This window comes from Camelus dromedarius, chromosome 21 (genome assembly GCF_036321535.1).
Source record: "Camelus dromedarius isolate mCamDro1 chromosome 21, mCamDro1.pat, whole genome shotgun sequence".
NCBI classification, from domain to species: Eukaryota; Metazoa; Chordata; class Mammalia; order Artiodactyla; family Camelidae; genus Camelus; species Camelus dromedarius.
Window position 1 is genome coordinate 523,951 of NC_087456.1, and position 17,404 is coordinate 541,354.

The 17,404-nt window shown below is 43.9% G+C and overlaps 1 pseudogene; it reads left to right on the forward strand.

Moving 5' to 3' along the window:
• The window catches only part of LOC116156438 (early endosome antigen 1-like), a 64,179-nt pseudogene extending 60,812 nt beyond the window's left edge, over window positions 1-3,367 (forward strand).
• The last annotated feature ends 14,037 nt before the right edge of the window (window positions 3,368-17,404 follow it).

A 17,404-nucleotide genomic window follows, 5' to 3' on the forward strand; every position in this document is an offset into this window, starting at 1 on the left:
AGTACTAAAAGCTTAGTCAAGTGGACCAATAATAAAATCATAAGTTAGTATGTAATGATTTAATTCTTGGTTGGATATTTTCACTGTTTTTATATTGTAATAATGACTAAACATTTAGTACGAAATGATACTTCTCTAAAGATTGTTTGAATAATTAGAATAATTGAAAGTATTAGGAAAAGAAATAACATTGTTAAATTGATATTTCAGGACTTGACTGAAAAGTTGCAGAAGAAAGAACTGGACTATACTCAGAGGAGAAACACAATGAAGAATGTGTGAGTAAAAAGAATATACAAGCAAGCCTTCCTCAGAAAGACTTAGATTATCAACAGCTTCAGTCAAGGTTATCTGCATCTGAAACGTCTCTGCAGAGAATACAGGCAGAACTAGGTGAAAAGGGAGAAGCTACTCAAAAGCTCAAGGAAGAACTGTCAGAAGTGGAGACCAAGTACCAGCATCTTAAGGCAGAATTTAAACAAACTTTTAATGAACGTTCGTTCATCTAGCACAAAGGGAATGGGTTGCGTCCCGTCCCAAAGGTGGAAACCCCTTTCTTTGCGCTCCTGCACTCTGTCTGTCCCTGTCCCTCCTGGACTGTCTGTGGTTTCCCATGCCTGAGGTGTGGTCTCCCCTTCATTGACCCCCTGAAGTCTGTCTGTCCCTGTTCTCTTTGACCCTCTGTGGAGTCCCGTCCCTGAGGTGGGGTCTCCCCTTCATTGCCCCCCTGCATTCTGTCTATCCCTGTCCCTCCTGGACCCTGTGTGGCGTCCCATCCCTGAGGGGGAGTCTCCCTTTCACTGCCCCCCTGCTCTCTGTCTGTCCCTGTCTCTACTGGACCCTCTGTGGGGTCACTGAGGTTGGGGTCTCCTCTTCATTGCCCCCCTGCACACCATCAGTCCCTGTCCCTCCAGGACTGTCTCTGGTTTCCCATCCCTGAGGTGGGGTCTCCCCTTCATTGCGCCCCTGAACTCTGTCCCTGTCCCTCGTGGATCCTTTGTGGGGTCCCATACCTGAGGTGGGGTCTCCCCTTCATTGCCCCCCTGCACTCTGTCCCTGTCACTCCTTGACCCTTTGTGGGGTCTCTGAGTTGGGGTCTCCCCTTCATTGTCTCTGTGCACTCCATCTATCCCTGCACCTCCTGTACACTCTGTGGAGTCCTGTCCCTGAGGTGAGGGTCTCCCTTTCATTGCCCCAATGCACTCTGTCTGTCCCTGTCCCTACTGGACCCTCTGTGGAGTCGAATCCCAATGGTGGGTTCTCCTCTTCGTTATCCCATTGCACTCTGTCTGTCCCTGACCTCCTGGACCCTCTGTGGGGACCCAGAGTTGGGGTCTCCCCTTCATTGCCCCCCTGCACTCTGTATGTCCCTGTCCCTCCTGGACCCTCTGTGGGGTCCCATCCCTGAGTTTGGGGTCTCCCTTTCATTGCCCCCCTGCACTCTCTGTGTCCCTGTCCTCCTGGAACACTCAGGGGTCCCTTCCATGAGGTGGGGTCTCCCCTTCATTGCCCCCCTGTTTCTGTCTGTCCGTGTCCCTCCTGGTCCCTCTGTGGGGTCCCAGAGGTGGGGTCTCCCCTTCTTTGCCCCACTGCACTCTGTCCATGTCCTCCTCAACCTTCTGTGGGGTTCCCATCCCTGAGATGCAGTCTCCCCTTCATTGCCCCCCTGCACTCTGACTGTCCCTGTCCCTTCTGCACCCTCTTGGGGTCCCTGAGGTGGGCTCTCCCCTTCCTTGTCCCCCTGCACTCTGTTTGTCCCTGTCCTCCTAGACACTCTGTGGGGTCCCGTCCCTGAGGTGGGGTCTCCCCTTCATTGCCTGCCTGCACTGTGTGTCCCTGTCCTCCTGAACCCTCTGTGGGGTCCCGTTCCTGAGGTGGGTGTCTCCCTTTCATTGCCCCCTTAAACTCTGTCTGTCCATGTCCTCCTTGACCCTCTGTAGGTTCTCATCCCTGAGGTGGGGTCTCCCCTTCGTTGCCCCCCTGCACTCTGTGTTTCCCTGTCCCTCCTCGACCCTCTGTGGCCTCCTCCACTTCCTCAAATAGGTAGATAGTTAGATAGACAAAGTAACCCCCTCCTTCAACAGACAGAAAAATTAAAAGAAACACTAGCCTACTCCTATGCCTCATCTAGATAGATAGACAGATATATAGAGAGAGTGAGAGATACATAGATAGGCAGGCAAGGAGAGTGACATGCTAGGCGCTTCCTCCTCCGTTAAACAGACACACACATAGACTAGCCTCTCCCTTCCTCCAATAGATAGGCAGTCAGGCAGGCAGTCAGACAGACACACTGACACACTAGAGGCGGGGTGCGGTCTGGGGACGGGGTCTGCGTCACCGACAGGGGACACGGGTGCCCCTGATGAGCCAGAGGATTTTCTCCCATGTCCCTAGCGGCCTGGCCTGGGGGCGATCTCCGCTCCCCCAGGTTCGCCGGACAGAAGCCTTTGAAGTCAGCCTGCTCCTGGGAGCGGGCGTGGTGCTGTCGGGGGAAGAGGTCGGCCGCAGAGGCGGAGGCAGCCCAGCAGCAAAGGGGGATCCCTCGGCGAGTTGCTCTTTTTCTTCCCATCTACCCGTCTCCTGGCCTCGGGGCGGCCTCTGCTACCCCAGATTTAATTCTCCTTGTCAGCCAGGTACTGGGAGGCAGTCGAGGTGAGCTCAGGGGAGAGGGACCTCGCCGGGAGCAGACTGCCTCGAGGGAGCCGATCAGTTTGCTCCCATCTCCACAAGGGCCTGGCCTAGGGGCGGCCTCTCCTGCCCCAGGTTCCCGGTATGCATGTTTGCAGGTCAGCCTGCTCCCGGGAGGAGGGCTTGCGCTCATGGGCTGCCCCACCGAGCCAGTGTACTTCCTCCCATGGTAGTCAGTCACTACTTCTCCCTATGCTTTATTTCTATTTTAAAATAACTTACTGAGATATAAGTGATATTTAACAATGCACATATTTAAAGGGTACAGTTGGACAGCTTTTGACATAGGAATAGACTCGGAAAACCGTCACCACAATCAAGGTAATGAACACACGAATCGTCCCTAGCAGTCTCCTCATGCTCTCTTCCAGCCCACCCCTCCTGTCCCCACCACCTCATCCCCTAGCAATCACTGAGCTGTTTCTTGTTGCTATGCACTGGTTTACGTTTCCTAAAAGTAAACGGAATTACACACCGTATCTCTTTTTGTTTGGTTTCTTTCTCTTGATGAAATGTTTTCTGAAAGCAATTCTTGTTGTAGCCTATAATGTATTCCTTTTAAATTGCTGAATAATATTCTGTCTCAGAGTTTGTGCACTTACCTGACGATGGACATTTGGATTGCTTCCAATTTGGGGTTATTACAAATAAAGCCACTATGCTTATTTGTGTAAAAGTTTTTCTATGGACATGTGTTTTCTATTGCCTTAGATAAATGCCAAAGAGTGGAATGACTGGGTGACAGAGTTTATATGTTCATACGGGTTCTAAGTTTAATTTTTAAGAAACTACCTGAGGTTCAAAACAAATGCTGTCATTGTACATCTGCACCAGCAACGTAAGAGGGTTCCAGCTGCTCCACATCCTTAACAGCACCTGATAGGGTCTTTTAAATTTTATCGTCTCTACTAGTGGTGTCTCATTGTAGTTTTAATTTTCATTTTCTAACTGACTGCTGATGTTGAGCTTTTCGTGTGCTCATTTGCCATCCATATGTCTTCTTTAGTGAAGTATCTGTTCACATCTTCTGTCCATTTTTATGGTTGGTTGTTTTCGCAGTAGTTTTTGTGAGCTCTTTATGTATTATGTACACTAGTCTGCTTTCTTTCTAAAACTAAGGACTATTTCAAATCTGGGGGAAATTACAGATAATACTATAAAAATCCTATACACTTGTCACACATATTGAATGCATGATAACATGTTCTTATATTTGCTTTGGGTTTTATTTTTTAAAATAAAATCTCACCGATAAAGGACATTGGAAGCCCTTTTCTTATCCCTCTCTAATTCTCTTCTCTTCCTCCTCAAAAGTAAACATTAATCTGAACTTGGTGTGTATCTATGGCTTTGTTCTTTTACTACACACACGCACACGCACACGCACACACTCATGCAGACGCTCACATACATACACCTAGAGTTAACAATGCGTTAATCATCCTTAAGCTTTCTTGCTTTTGGACTTTCTACTGGTGCAATCCTACTGTATATATTCTATGTGATTCCTGTTGTTTATATCATGTTGTTGAAATTTATCCACTTTGATTCAGGTAGCTATGGATCACTTGATTGCAGATTTCCATAATGATAACCAACATTTATTTTTCTTAGTAGTAACGATGGACATTTTGGTTATTTTCACATTTCTTGTGTTATCAACAGCACTGCTAGAACCTTCTGTGTATGCTTTCTGGAGCATGTTTGTCAGCGCTGCCCTAGAAACAGGGTGGATGGGTCAGGGAGTGTGCTCACGCTCCACTTTACCGGACTAGGTAACACCTAACTGCTTGAACAGATTTGCAATTTCACCAGCAGCGATGACAGTTTCTATTGATTCACATTCTCTCCAGTACTTGGTGTGGTCAGGCTTTATGTTTTTGCCGATCCGGGAGGTGTTGAGGTGGTATCTCAAGATCTCTTATTGACAATGTGTCCAACCTAGGTAAATCCTCTCCACTGTCTTCTGGATCCTGTTGCTACTATCAGTTCTTTTGTAGATGATCTGTTTCATTCCTTGAGATCCTATACAATCTTCTCTCTCCTTTTGCTGTTCTGCAGTGCCACTACGATATATCTATACGTGGAGAGGATTTTCTAAAGTTTATACTGAAAGTTCATTCAGCTCCCTGGATCTGAACATTGGTGTCCCTCAGTAATTCTGGAAAATTCTCAGCAACCAACTCTTGAAAAACATTCCTCCTCATCCTCCATTATTTCCTTTCAAACTCCAGTTAGACATATAATTGACCTGCTCACTTGAGAATCTGCATCTCATATATATATTTAATTTATTTAAATATGCTCAATTATAAAGTGCCAATTTCTGGTGTACAGCATAAAGTTTCAGTCATACATATATTCATTTTCCTATTCTTTCACATTATAGGTGATATAAGATATTGAATATGGTTTCCTGTGCTCTACAGAAGAAATTTCCTTTTTTTAGATAGTTAATTGTACACTGTACTTGTTTTTAACTTTTTTTAATTGTGTAATAGTCATTTTATGTTGTGTCAGATTCCAGTGTAGAGCACAATTTTTCAGTTATACATGAACATACATAGATTCATTGTCACATATGTTTTTCACTGCGAGCTACCCCAAGGTCTTGTGTATATTTTCCTGTGCTATTCAGTATAATCTCGTTTATCTATTCTACATTTTGAAATCCCAGTCTGTCCCTTCCCACCCCCTGCCCCCTTGGCAACCACAAGTTTGTATTCTATGTCTATGAGTCTGTTTCTGGTTTGTATTTATGGTTTTTGGTTTTGTTTTTTTAGATTCCACACACGAGCAATCTCACGTGGTATTTTTCTTTCTCTTTCTGGCTTACTTCACTTAGAATGACATTCTCCAGAAACATCCATGTTGCTGCAAACGGTGTTATGTTGTCATTTTTTGTGGCTGAATAGTATTCTACTGTATAAATATACCACCTCTTCTTTATCCAGTCATCTGCTGATGGACATTTAGGCTGTTTCTATGTCTTGGCTGTTGTAAATATTGCTGCTATGAACATTGGGGTGCAGGTGTCATTGTGAAGTAGGGTTCCTTCTGGATATATGCCCAGGAGCAGGATTCCTGGGTCATATGGTAAGTCTATTCCTACTCTTTTGAGGAATCTCCATAGTGTTTTCCATAGTGGCTGCACCAAACTGCATTCCCAGAGATAGGTCATTTTTAAATTTGCAGTCTGAAAAATAATGGTGATTATACAGCAAATGAAGCTTCCTTTGAAACACTCTGAAGCATTCTCATGGAAACTTTTTATCTTTACTGTATCATTGTAAAGTAGGAAAGGGATGAGTAATTGATGGTATCAAATGACCATTTCCTTATGCTCAGTGAACTTGGCTGTTCTCACACATTTCAGCTGTACAATTTTAGTTTTATGGTTTTCTGTGGTTCTGGTCACTGTGATGGTCTATGTGAATCCTTTACAAGTTACAATTTTCATCATCTCAAAAGAGTGTCTTTATGTGTCAATGAAGCCATTTAGTAATAAATTTCTCATGAAGAATAATATTGATTTGACAATATAACTTGGGCATAAAATATTTGATTTTTTGAGGAGTTGGAATGCTTTTCCTAAATTTACGTTTTCTTTAAATGTTAAAATTAATGGGCCTCATAAGTCAATGTTATTTCTCTGACTTCAAAGAAGCTATTTATTCAGGCAAGAGAACACTTTTGTGGTACTCTGTGTAATAGGAAGCACATCACTTCATTTGGTAGAGAGTGGTGATGCTAGATGACACGTCTCAATTAATAGAATGTAGTTTTTTATTATTCAATATGGCAGATTATGGAAAATGAAGAAAATTTTTCATTTGTTTTATATTTCATTCATTATAATTTTAATACCAAAATCTGACTTTAAAGAGAATAAAATAAGAGGGAAAACTATGGTTCCATTCCGTTTGTAAATGTAGACGCAAAACCCAAAATACTCTGAAATATTAACAAATCGAAATCAGCAGTGAATTAAAAAAAAAATCTTGCTTGACAAAGTGGAATTTACTCCAAAAAAATGTAAAAATGATTCAACATGCTTTGCAAACTCATTACATAAGCACATTAAAGAACTATACAATTTTATCAACAGATTTAAAATAACATTAAAGTTTTAGTCATTTGTTTCATAAGCTCTAAGTAAAAAGACTAGGAATAAACTAATGTAACATAATGAAGGGTATTTATCAAAAATCTAGATGTCCAATTGTGAATTATTAAGCAACCAAAATGTGGAACAGGACTTCAGTGCCCTCTATCATCATGATTAAATGACATGATTTTGGAAGGTCTAGCTAATGTAAAAAATAAGAAAGAGGAAATAAGTTATACTAATGTTAGAACAGAAGGATTAAATTATCTGTATTTTTAGGTGGTAGGGTTGCAGGCTTGGAAAATACCATAGACCAAATTTTAAAAAAAAATATTGAATAAAAAAGAATTTTTCACACAAAATAAATAAAAATCAATAGCTTTAAAAATATCAATCAATAGAAATTAAATGGAAACCCACCTCACTTATAATAAAAATAAAAGCTAGAAAATAAGTAGAAATAAATTTAATAACAAAAATAAAAATAAATGAAAGCTAGAAAATAAATGGAATTGAATTTAATAATGAATTTAATAGAACACAAAGGAAGACCGCTAAACAGTCTTGTGGGAGGATGCAGAATGAGATGAGCTTAGAGATGTACAGCCTTTAGAACTTCCGGGTGAGTCTCTTGGCTATACCCTCTTGTGTCACCTGCCTCCCTACAGGTGGTCAGATGCTGTACGGTGCCCTGGCCTCTTCCCACTCAGGACCACTTCCAGAGGAAGAAGAAAGCCCGTAACTTCTGGATGCTAACCTGATGAGCAAGACAGATCTTACCCCAAAGATGGCATGACTTTCCTCACATCCTTTTGGCCAGAATTGGGCCACGTGCCTACTTTTGAACCAACCTTTGGAAAAAGATTAGACAAGTTAGCATGAGTCTGGAGTAGAGTGGAGTCAGCTTTCCATGAAGAACATGGCAGAACTTGTTTCTTGAAAAAGTCTGGAATTATGCTGGTAAGCACGAAGTGAAAAGGGACTAACAGTTGGGTGAATAACAGTTACTCAACTGGAAGAACAAAAAAAGACAGACCCCTACCTTGTTCCATGTAAATAAACCCCAGAAGGTTTAAATAGCTAACTGTAAAACACACCTGTAACAATATTAGTGGAAGACTGAAAAGAATACTCATCTAATCTTAGGACCAGGAAGGCCTTCGCAAGCGATTTAAAAAAACCACCCTCAAAGATCATAAAGGCAAATGGTGACAGATTCACTGTAGATGTTAAACATTTCTATATGGCAAAGAATATTAGAAACCATCAAATAAATGGTTGACACGGTAAAACATTTCCAATATACATGGACAAAAGTTTAAGATTGCTCCTACACGAAGAACTTCCTCAGAAAGGGAGAAAACAAAGATCTAGTTGAAAAAAATGTCAAAAGGTATGACTAGGCAAGATAAAACACAAAAAGTGGCAAAAGATTAAAATCATCAATCTCACTAGTGTCAGGAAATTTTTAATTAAAGCAAAAAAAATCAAGTTTCTTAGCAAATTTTAACAATTAAAAAAATTGATATGGTCCAAGATGTAAAAAAGATTAGAGAAGCTGGCACTCTGTAATTTTACTGACGGGCATGTCTATTGCTACACCTTTTAGGGGAAGCAATCTGGCAGTATCTGTTAAATTCTGTGATGTTAAAATCTCATTTTTAACAATACATTTTATAAAAATTAAAAGCAATACACCAAAATATATGTCTAAAGATATTCTTGTACAGTTTTATAATAGCAAACCATAGGAAACCATTTGAATGTCCATCTATGGTGGAATTGCTGATGACACTATGGTACACACATGCTGTGGACAAGCATGTTGCTGCTAAAGGTGAAGGAGGTCTCACATGATGGTGAGAATGAAAGATGAATAAAGTAGAAGAAAGAGAAGCAACTGCAAGAAAGTGCTGACTGCAGCTTAATGGAGGGACAAAGCAGGGTGCTTATTACCTAAGGGATCTTCAGGCCGGCTGAACGCAAAACACTGTCTAGAACAGTCCATCAGAGGAAGGAAGATAGAACTTATTTGCTGGCACTCTTATGCCTTGTCTCCCTTTATCAAAGTTCCCCTTGAAGGTCTGGCACACCCGTACTTCTGAGTATGTCACCCTGGAGAAGCCAGACCCCAAGCATCAGCTGAGTGGATAAATGGTGATGGAGCAGGAGCCTCAGAGCCTGGTCAGGCCATGCCTGTGCACCGGAGATGCTGCAGCTCCCACCATCACAGCTGCCGAAACAGAACTTGGAGGGGCTGGGCCTTACCTCATGGAGGAGTGAGGCAAAGACAGCCTGGCCTTTGGATGTGACATGGTGGCAGCTGTAGCTGAAGCAGTGGTGGCAGCAGCTGGGGATGTCCATGACCAAGGGACCAAGGGACCAAGGTACTTGGAGTCAGGAATGAACGAATGTGTTCAATAAAATGTCTCTCATCAATTTGAGTAAACCACCATCCTGTAGCTGTTCAGACTGCCTCTGCTCCAGTCTGTCTGTTACCTCTGGACAGGAGACTGCATTCTCTGGTCTTCTACCTTCTCTTTTGCGTTTCCATCTGTTGGTGTCTTTGTGTTTTATTCAGAATCTTTTCTTTTAATCTGTATTCCTAGTCACATGGTTTCTCCTTGATTGTGTCTAAACTTCTGCCAAGTCCATTAATTGAGCTTTAATGTTAATAACTTTATTTCTATTTTAGAATGTTCATTGTTTTTCTTTAAAATTTTCCAATATTCTGCTGGAAATTTCTACTTTTGTTCTTAATCTGCTGGAACATATTAAGAGTAGTTATTTTAAAATCTGTGACTCTAACTGGGTTTTAGACTGAGAAATTATTATTAATTTTATTAAATGTAATAATGGTCTGATAATTGGGTTGTTAGAATTATATACTAAAGTCTTTAGAGATGAAATGATTTTATGTTTAGAATTTGTTTGAAAATGCTCCCCAAAATATGTGTGTGTGTTTAATTGTTAAAGATGAATAATTTATACACAGGGGTTCATTATACTATTCTTTCTTTGATGTATGCTTAAAAATTTTCAAAATAAAAAAAAGTTTTTAAAAAGTTTGATTCTGATGACTCCATTTTTGGGGGGAGTTCTTAAGAGATTGTTCTCTTTTCTCTTGCCTTTCTTGGCTTACATTCCTTTACTTTGGTCTCATGGGTATTTGGAATTTGCATTTGCGGATCAAATGCTGTGTATGACAAGTAGTAGGAGTAATCTGAGGTCTAGTCTGCTGTTATCTTCCCCGAGGAAGGATTTGTGCTTTTTCTTGGCTGTCAGCTGGAACATTCACCACAATCCAGTTTTACACATGACTTGAAGCTGGGATTCAGTCCCTCTGAGAGATGAATAACATCTCTGTCACCCTTATTCCTAGGATGTAGCCCTTCGTGGCCCCCACCTGGAGTGTAGGTGGCCTGTGACTCTCTCCTGCCCTTTGGCTGGTACTGGGCTCCAGGTTTTAGCTCCTCCACTGAAAGGCTGCCAGGGGCTCTTGCCCCCTCTTGTTCTCTCTTAACTGCCTTTTTTTTTTTTTTTTGCAATTGGTAAACATCTCTGGGAAGACTGGGTTCACCACCCTTGTCCTTCCTTTAGCTCCCAAATCCTTCCTTGTTAATTCCTTGTTGGCTGGTTTTATCTTCCGTGCCTCCAGGCAAATTCTTTCTTTCTTTTTTAATATTTTCTCACTGTTCTAGCTGCTCTCTTAGAAGACTGGGCTAACTTCTCCAGTTCACCGCTGCCATAGGCCATGTGTTTTCTCTCTTCGCTCCTCCTCCTTTGATGGGTCTCATTCTCATTTTTCTAATCTCTCCTGCTTAAGGTTCTTGAAGGCTGCCCGGAGGGGGCTCCTGGTTCCGTTTATGAATGGAACGCTGCTCTAGTCATCCTCAGAGCTGTCGATGCCAACAAAGCTCTTTGTGGCCCAACCACATGAATCCAGAGTGTTTGCGCTTCTTTTGCACAAAGACCATGAATCCCCTGCTAGGCATGGGTAGCTGAATTGACTGCACTTGAAGACCGAGGATGTGGCTGCCTGTGCTGGGGTTCCTTGAGTTGAGGGGCTTGACTGAGAACCCTGAACTCAACCCAGAACACTGAGGGAGTGGACTGCTCTTCACGGGTAACTCTCTCCGGCACAAATCACATTTCTTTCAGGAGCAAGCTTTTTGGATGCCTTGAAGGGATGTTGCATGAATTAAGAGTATTTCAAACTTCCTCGCAGATGTAGAACTTCTGGGATTCAAAGAAAAAGAAAGGGCAGGGAAGAGGGAGGCCAGGGGAAGGGGCTATTTGCCCACTTACTGTCCTCGGAAGCATCAGCAGATCCAGGGCTGAGACATCCAGTGGCTCCCTGAAGGGTGACCACAGCTCCTGCTACCTGGGCCTGGAAGGGTTTATCAGGCAGGAACACCTGGGAAGGAGGGTGGGCTGCAGAGTTTTCCGGTTGTGCTTTTGGCCTGAAGCATGGCTGGTCTTGAACTAAACATGCTTTTTTTTTTTAACCCTTCATTGAGAGAGAAGCTCATTTACAAAAAAATAAATTAAAATTAAAATTAAAATTGGAAAAAGTTAGCATAACCCCATCCAGGCACCACACAGGGGTATGTGAAGCCCAGTTAAATAACGGAAGCCCTGTAGCATTCTGTCTTCATCCCTAATCCCCACCACTGCACCCACCTCACCCCCAACATTGATGATGTGAGTGCTGTGCTGAGCTTCAATGTGCAGGCACTGCTCACAGTGTTTTACATGAATTAATTAATTTAATCTCAAAACAATCTCTCTCATCTCTATTTTATAGATGGGGAAACTAAGACAAAAACTAATAACTTCTCCAGCAAGTGATGGAAGTGGGATTCAAACCCAGGCCACTTGGTTCCAGAGTCTGTGCATTTTTGCTAACCTCTCCTGGGCCTGAGCTCAGAGCCACCCTGCGGCTGTGCCCCATCCTCACTGCTGGCAGTCCTGTGCCTTGAGGCAGAGGAATCAGGGCCGTGCCCCAGACTGATGCCTCCTTTAGAAGCAGTTGTCCACTTGGGGTGCCCCTCACCTGTCTGTGCTTCTGAGTTGAGTCTCATGTAATCTGGCTGCCACAGACAAGTCACCTCAAATCTCAGAGACCTAGAGTTTTTCCAGGTTTGCAACCACAATGGTTATGGGGTAGGATTTCTTTAAAAAGCTTCAGCTAAGTAGATTTCTGATTCATACAGATTACTTTATTGCTCTGCTCTGGTTCTGGCTGATAACAGGAAATGCCTCTGTAAGGTCTGTTTCCACCGGCTTTATCCTTACTCTCAGTAGAGGCAGAACTCCAAATGGTGCCAACTCAAACAATTCCAAATTTGTGTTTGCTTTGAGCACTGAAACACAGCACACAGATTTTCATCACTCGCAGTCATACATAAGTAGGTAAAGAAATCACGCAAGAAGTCTGTGTTAAATACATCACAGTTCTTTCACTGAACAAATGAAAAGGGCATGATCCTTTCATGATCAGGTGAGTGGTGAATTTCCTGCAGGTGGTCTGGGTAGAAATGTCAGGAGGCCTTATCAACCCCTACCTCAGAGACAAGATGAGAATGACCACAGTGACCAGTGGCAGAGCCAAGCTGTGACCAAGGTGTCTGGGCCACAGGTCTCCGGGAGATCATATTGGCCATGGTGTCCATGAAGTACGTGGACACCATGGTGAGCAGCCCTTGAGTCAACCCTCTGGAGCCTGGGGTGAGGATGCCTGAGGAAGGGTCTTGAATGAGGAGCTGACTGAGTCCCTTGACCTCAGACCCTGAGAAGCTACTCCAAGAACACACTGTGGCTTTTCCCCTCTCCCTTCCTGCACATGACCAGAAGCCATTAACCAGGGTGGCTGTGCCCAGGAGAAAGGGAGGCCCAGCTTGTCAGGGAGCAACTGATGTGGTCTCCGAGCTGATGAGTCTACTCCAGGACTGGGACTTAATGGAAGGTGGGAAGGTCAGGGGATAAATGGAATTTCAACCCATGTCCATTTCCCAGGAGATCCAGTGGCTCTGGAAACCCATCCTGTGTTCACTTTCCTAGCTCCTGAATGTACAGTTAGGGTAAAGTTTTCATCATGATAAGTGAAGTATAACCTTTAAAAACTGTGAATCACTATGGTACACACCTGAAACTTACAGAATGTTATGTCTACTGTGCCTCAATAATTTAGAAAAAAGAGACATACTCAATGATTGGCTGCATCCTCCACCTTGGTTCCCTCACTGAGGGACAGAGGGCCTCTCTGCCAGAAATAATCAAGTGGAGCGACCTGGAACCACCCTCTGGGTAAAACCAAAGTCAGCACAGCACCTCTGGGAGAACCACAGTGCTGCAAGGTGCAGCGGGGGGGGGCTCCACATCCTCTCTTGTTTATTGACCCATCAGAGGACAGAGACTTCTTGGAGAATAACAGTAAAGTTATTATAAATCAATTCTAACTGGCGTTATTCATCATGATGTGGTCTCTTTACTGGAGAAAAAGCACCATAGCCCTTGGTGCCTGGTACATACCTTCCATTCTGGCTAATGCTTCTCCTTTATTCAAATACATAAAAGCAGCAGAAATAACATGCTTTCATTAGGCAGGAAAGCAACTCTCCCTCACTGTCTCAGGGCCATTTCACTGGAAAACTAAAAACTACCCTTTCAAAACTCCCTTGCAATGAGGATTCTGGGGGTAAGTTAAGTTCTATTGAGATTCATTAGAGCAAGGTTTGGCCTAGTATGGCCCACGGACCAAATCTGGTGGGCCCTCTGTTTTTGTGGACAGGACCATAGAATATTAATTCATTTGCAAATTATCCATGATGCTTTGGCACTATAATGTCCTGGTTGGGTAGCTGTGAGAGAGACTCTACTGTCCAGAGAGCCAAAAATATTTCCTAATTCTTTCCAGGAAAGGTTAGCAGACCCTTAGTCTAGAGAAGGATTGGCAAGGCAAGGTTGAGGCTGGGTGCCCTTCCTGTGGGTTCTGTCTCTGTTGCTTTCTCCTCCAAGTGTGTCCCCAGTGTCCATCCTCTGATTTCCTGAGCATGAGGAAAGTCCCACCTCGATGTTTTTGGGCACAGCCCCAATGGCTCTGAACTTTGCCTAGTGTGGCTCCAGCAATGAACTCAGAGACAGTAATTCCCCAACTGGGCTGGTCCTTATTGTTCCAAAAGTCATTCCAAGAACCCCAGCCTAAAACCTGTTCCTTCAATAGTTTTTAAAACACTGAATTCTGAGTATTAAACCTTCTCTTGATCAAGTACCTAGAACTTTTTTGGTTTCCTAAGCTGAACACTGATGGCTACATACTTGCATCAGTTATGGGCAATTAAACCAACACATGGTTCTTCATTTGTATCAGCCAGTTATGATATATAACGTAAGTGTGTGTGTGTATAGATTTAGAGACAAAGACATCACAGGTTTTTGATTTAATAAATTAAAAGGCAAAGACTAACCGTATCTCACATTCCAAACAAGTTAGGCGGAAACCACCCCCCCCCCGGCAGTAGATTGGAAATTTCAAGAGGCCCAGCTGTGCTGGTCTCTGCAGGGCTGGCCACAGACGGTTTGGTTCTGCCATGGCCTGAGCTCCCCATTTCCCAGGTATGGAAAGGTCCCTGAAGAGACACCTTCCTGCCTTTTTGCTGTGTGCTCCATCTAATCGCCACGGCCTGTTGCACAAGAGTGGAGGTGGGTGAATAGGGACAATGCTCTGTTATGCAACTCAGCTTCTTCATTAGCTCCCCTCTGATGAGATGAAGGCTTGGTGCGCTTAATTAGGAGATTTCAGGCCTGAAGGAACGTTGGCTCCACACAGAAAAGAGCTGGTGGTGACAAGCTGGAAGTCAGTCAGGGCCAGATAACATCATGGCTTCCAGCATAGGTAGACCATCAGTTATACCCTTTGTGAAGATGACCTCAGTTTGTTTTCACATTACCCTGGTGCATGGCTAGGGTTGGGCTGCACCCCAGAACCAAGGCACAGTCTCCTGGTGCTCTGCAGAATCTCCAGTGCAGCCAAGCTGTGCTCTCCAATTTGAGTCAGAGGACAGATGCCCTGTTCCCCAAGCCCTACCTTGCTCAATCATTTGGTGATGGACGGAGAGACTTCAGAATCTTGGGGACACATTTATTCAATAATTGTGCAAAAAATATAAAGCTCAAGAGTTTAAGTTTCTTTGTTTTTCTTCCCTTTCTTTCTCTTTCATCCTATATTCCCATTCAATCTCCAACTTTCCTTCACAGCTTTAGGGGAGAAATGAACAAATTCCTCAAAGGTCATCACTAGAATAAGAAAAAAAAAAAAGACTAGTTCCTGGAAATAGGAATGGCAGGTTGACCCTAGTTCATCAGCACAGAATCTCTAAACCAAATTCCAGTGCTTCCACTTTGAAAAACATAATAGTAATGTACTCTGTGCTGACTTGGAAATGAAATCTGTATTTAGCATATTCCAGAAAAGAGATTCTGGAAGAGACTCTTGCCCACCTGGGACACATCCGGGCCTCTGACCAGACACGGCTTTCAAGAGAGAGAAAAAAGTGAGAGTAAGACTCCAAACGCCTGTCGTGGTCGGAAGGTAACTGACACACAAGGGCAGCGCGATGGCAGCCACCTTCCCTGTGATTTCCCTGCACGTCACAAGCAGAGCTACAAAGTGAAAGCCTTTCCCCAAGGAACAGGGAGGGGACCCGGGAAGCCCTGAAAGTGGAGGAAGCCGCAGACGGGCAGTATGAGAACCACTGTTCCTAAACAGTCCACCGTCATTTCTCTCGCGGTCTCTGCGAGGGCTTTCTGGCTGTTTGAATTTTTAATTTTCATAAGGTGCTTTCAAACAGAAGGCCAGAGGGCCAGTAGGGCAGAATAAACATTAAACATTTCGCTTTGTTTGGCGCACTGTGTGTAAAATGTCACATCTTGTACTTGGCTTTTAAGATGTTATTATCCAGCTGGTTTTCCAGAGACACTGTCTCAATCCAGGTAACGTTATGCAAACTCATGGTTGTGAACAGGAACTGAACTCTTTTGAGGATGAGGTCTTCGTTCAGTTCAGAGAATCTGAAAACATGTTTGTTTGGTTTCCTTGTGCTACTCTGGCATGGATGGTAACTGCCCTGTGTAGAAAATGCAAATTGTTCAGACTGGTTGGTTGGAATGGCTCCAGCCCTGCCTCCTGCTGCTCAGGGAAGGTGAAAAGAAACTGGGGTGTAGAGCTTTCCGGATTCACTTATTCACAAACATTTACTGGGTGCCTACTGTGGGCAGGGCAAACTCCAAAGTCTAGTGTTTCCTTGGTTTTTGTTGCAGGAAAAGCGCTGCGGTCACCCTCCACGCTGACCCGCCTCGGCCACGCCACTCCATCGGGCATGATGGGAAGAGCGTGCTGTACACTACGGTTTTCTATGAAACTCCACGCGTGGAGCTTGGATTCCCAAGGGGAGGAAGGATGCCACAGGGGCATGGGATGAGGGGGTCAGTGTTCCCACCCCCATTTTATAGAGGGAGGGGTCACTGGATGGGAAGCAACTGGCTTAGCTACTCCTGGCCCACCAGTCCATATCCAGTAAGGTAACAAGTCACACAAATAATAAGCAACTGAACACCTGAAATATTCCTTCTTTCATTTGTTTTGTTTTGTACACATACACGACACACACGTGCCCCACTCACACATACCTAACAGACACCAACAGCCATTGCACATGCACACATGCCACATACACAGCAAGAATTACGACTAAATGAACTGCTTTTCTTTATACTCCCTCCAACAGATATGAAGGTAAATGCGACTTTTAAAAAAACACTCTGGAACTAAATTGGTAAAGGACAGTTCAGTTCTGCACAAAATCCGCTGGTAAGACACTACACGTGATGTCATTTTTTAAGGAAATCCTGAAACTGTTTTCTTTCAAAACATGATCCAAATAACATGGAATGTTTATCACAGAGTCTGAGAGATTTCAGTTCATTATGATGTTCTAGGAAGATTCAGCTTGACTACTGCTTTAGTTTTGTGCATGCTTTTACAGCATTCCTTTCATCCCTCCCTCTTCCTCCTCCTCACTCCTCCTCCCCCGTCCCTTTCTTAGTTCGCATGTACCTCTCTGGTGGTGGGTTTACCCAAAGCCCTTGTTTGGGGGCTGGGCAGACTGCATCTGGTAAAGATGATCACACCATTGTCTATGCCATCCTACAAGCTCCCCTGACAATGCAGTGCTGACTTCCTCCCCCGGGAGCTGAGGTGGAATACCGCCCCTTAAACCCAGGGGGACACTTGTATGTGCCTCGACCAAGAGATGCACGCAAATTGGCGCTGTAGGACTTTCTTGGCTGGGCCATAAAAGTAGTATGGCTTCTTCCGAGCTTCTCTGGGGTGCTTGTCCTTGGATAGCAGCCACCTTGCCAGGAGGAATCCAAGCCATATGGAGAGGTCACATGTAGGCATTCCAGCCAGGAGCCAACAGCCAGCACAAACTGCCAGATTTATGAAGGATGGCCTTGAGGTGGTCCTGCCCCACTTCACATCCCCTACAGAGTCCAGATGCCATGGGGCAGAGACCAACCACCCTGCTGCTCTCTGTCCAATTT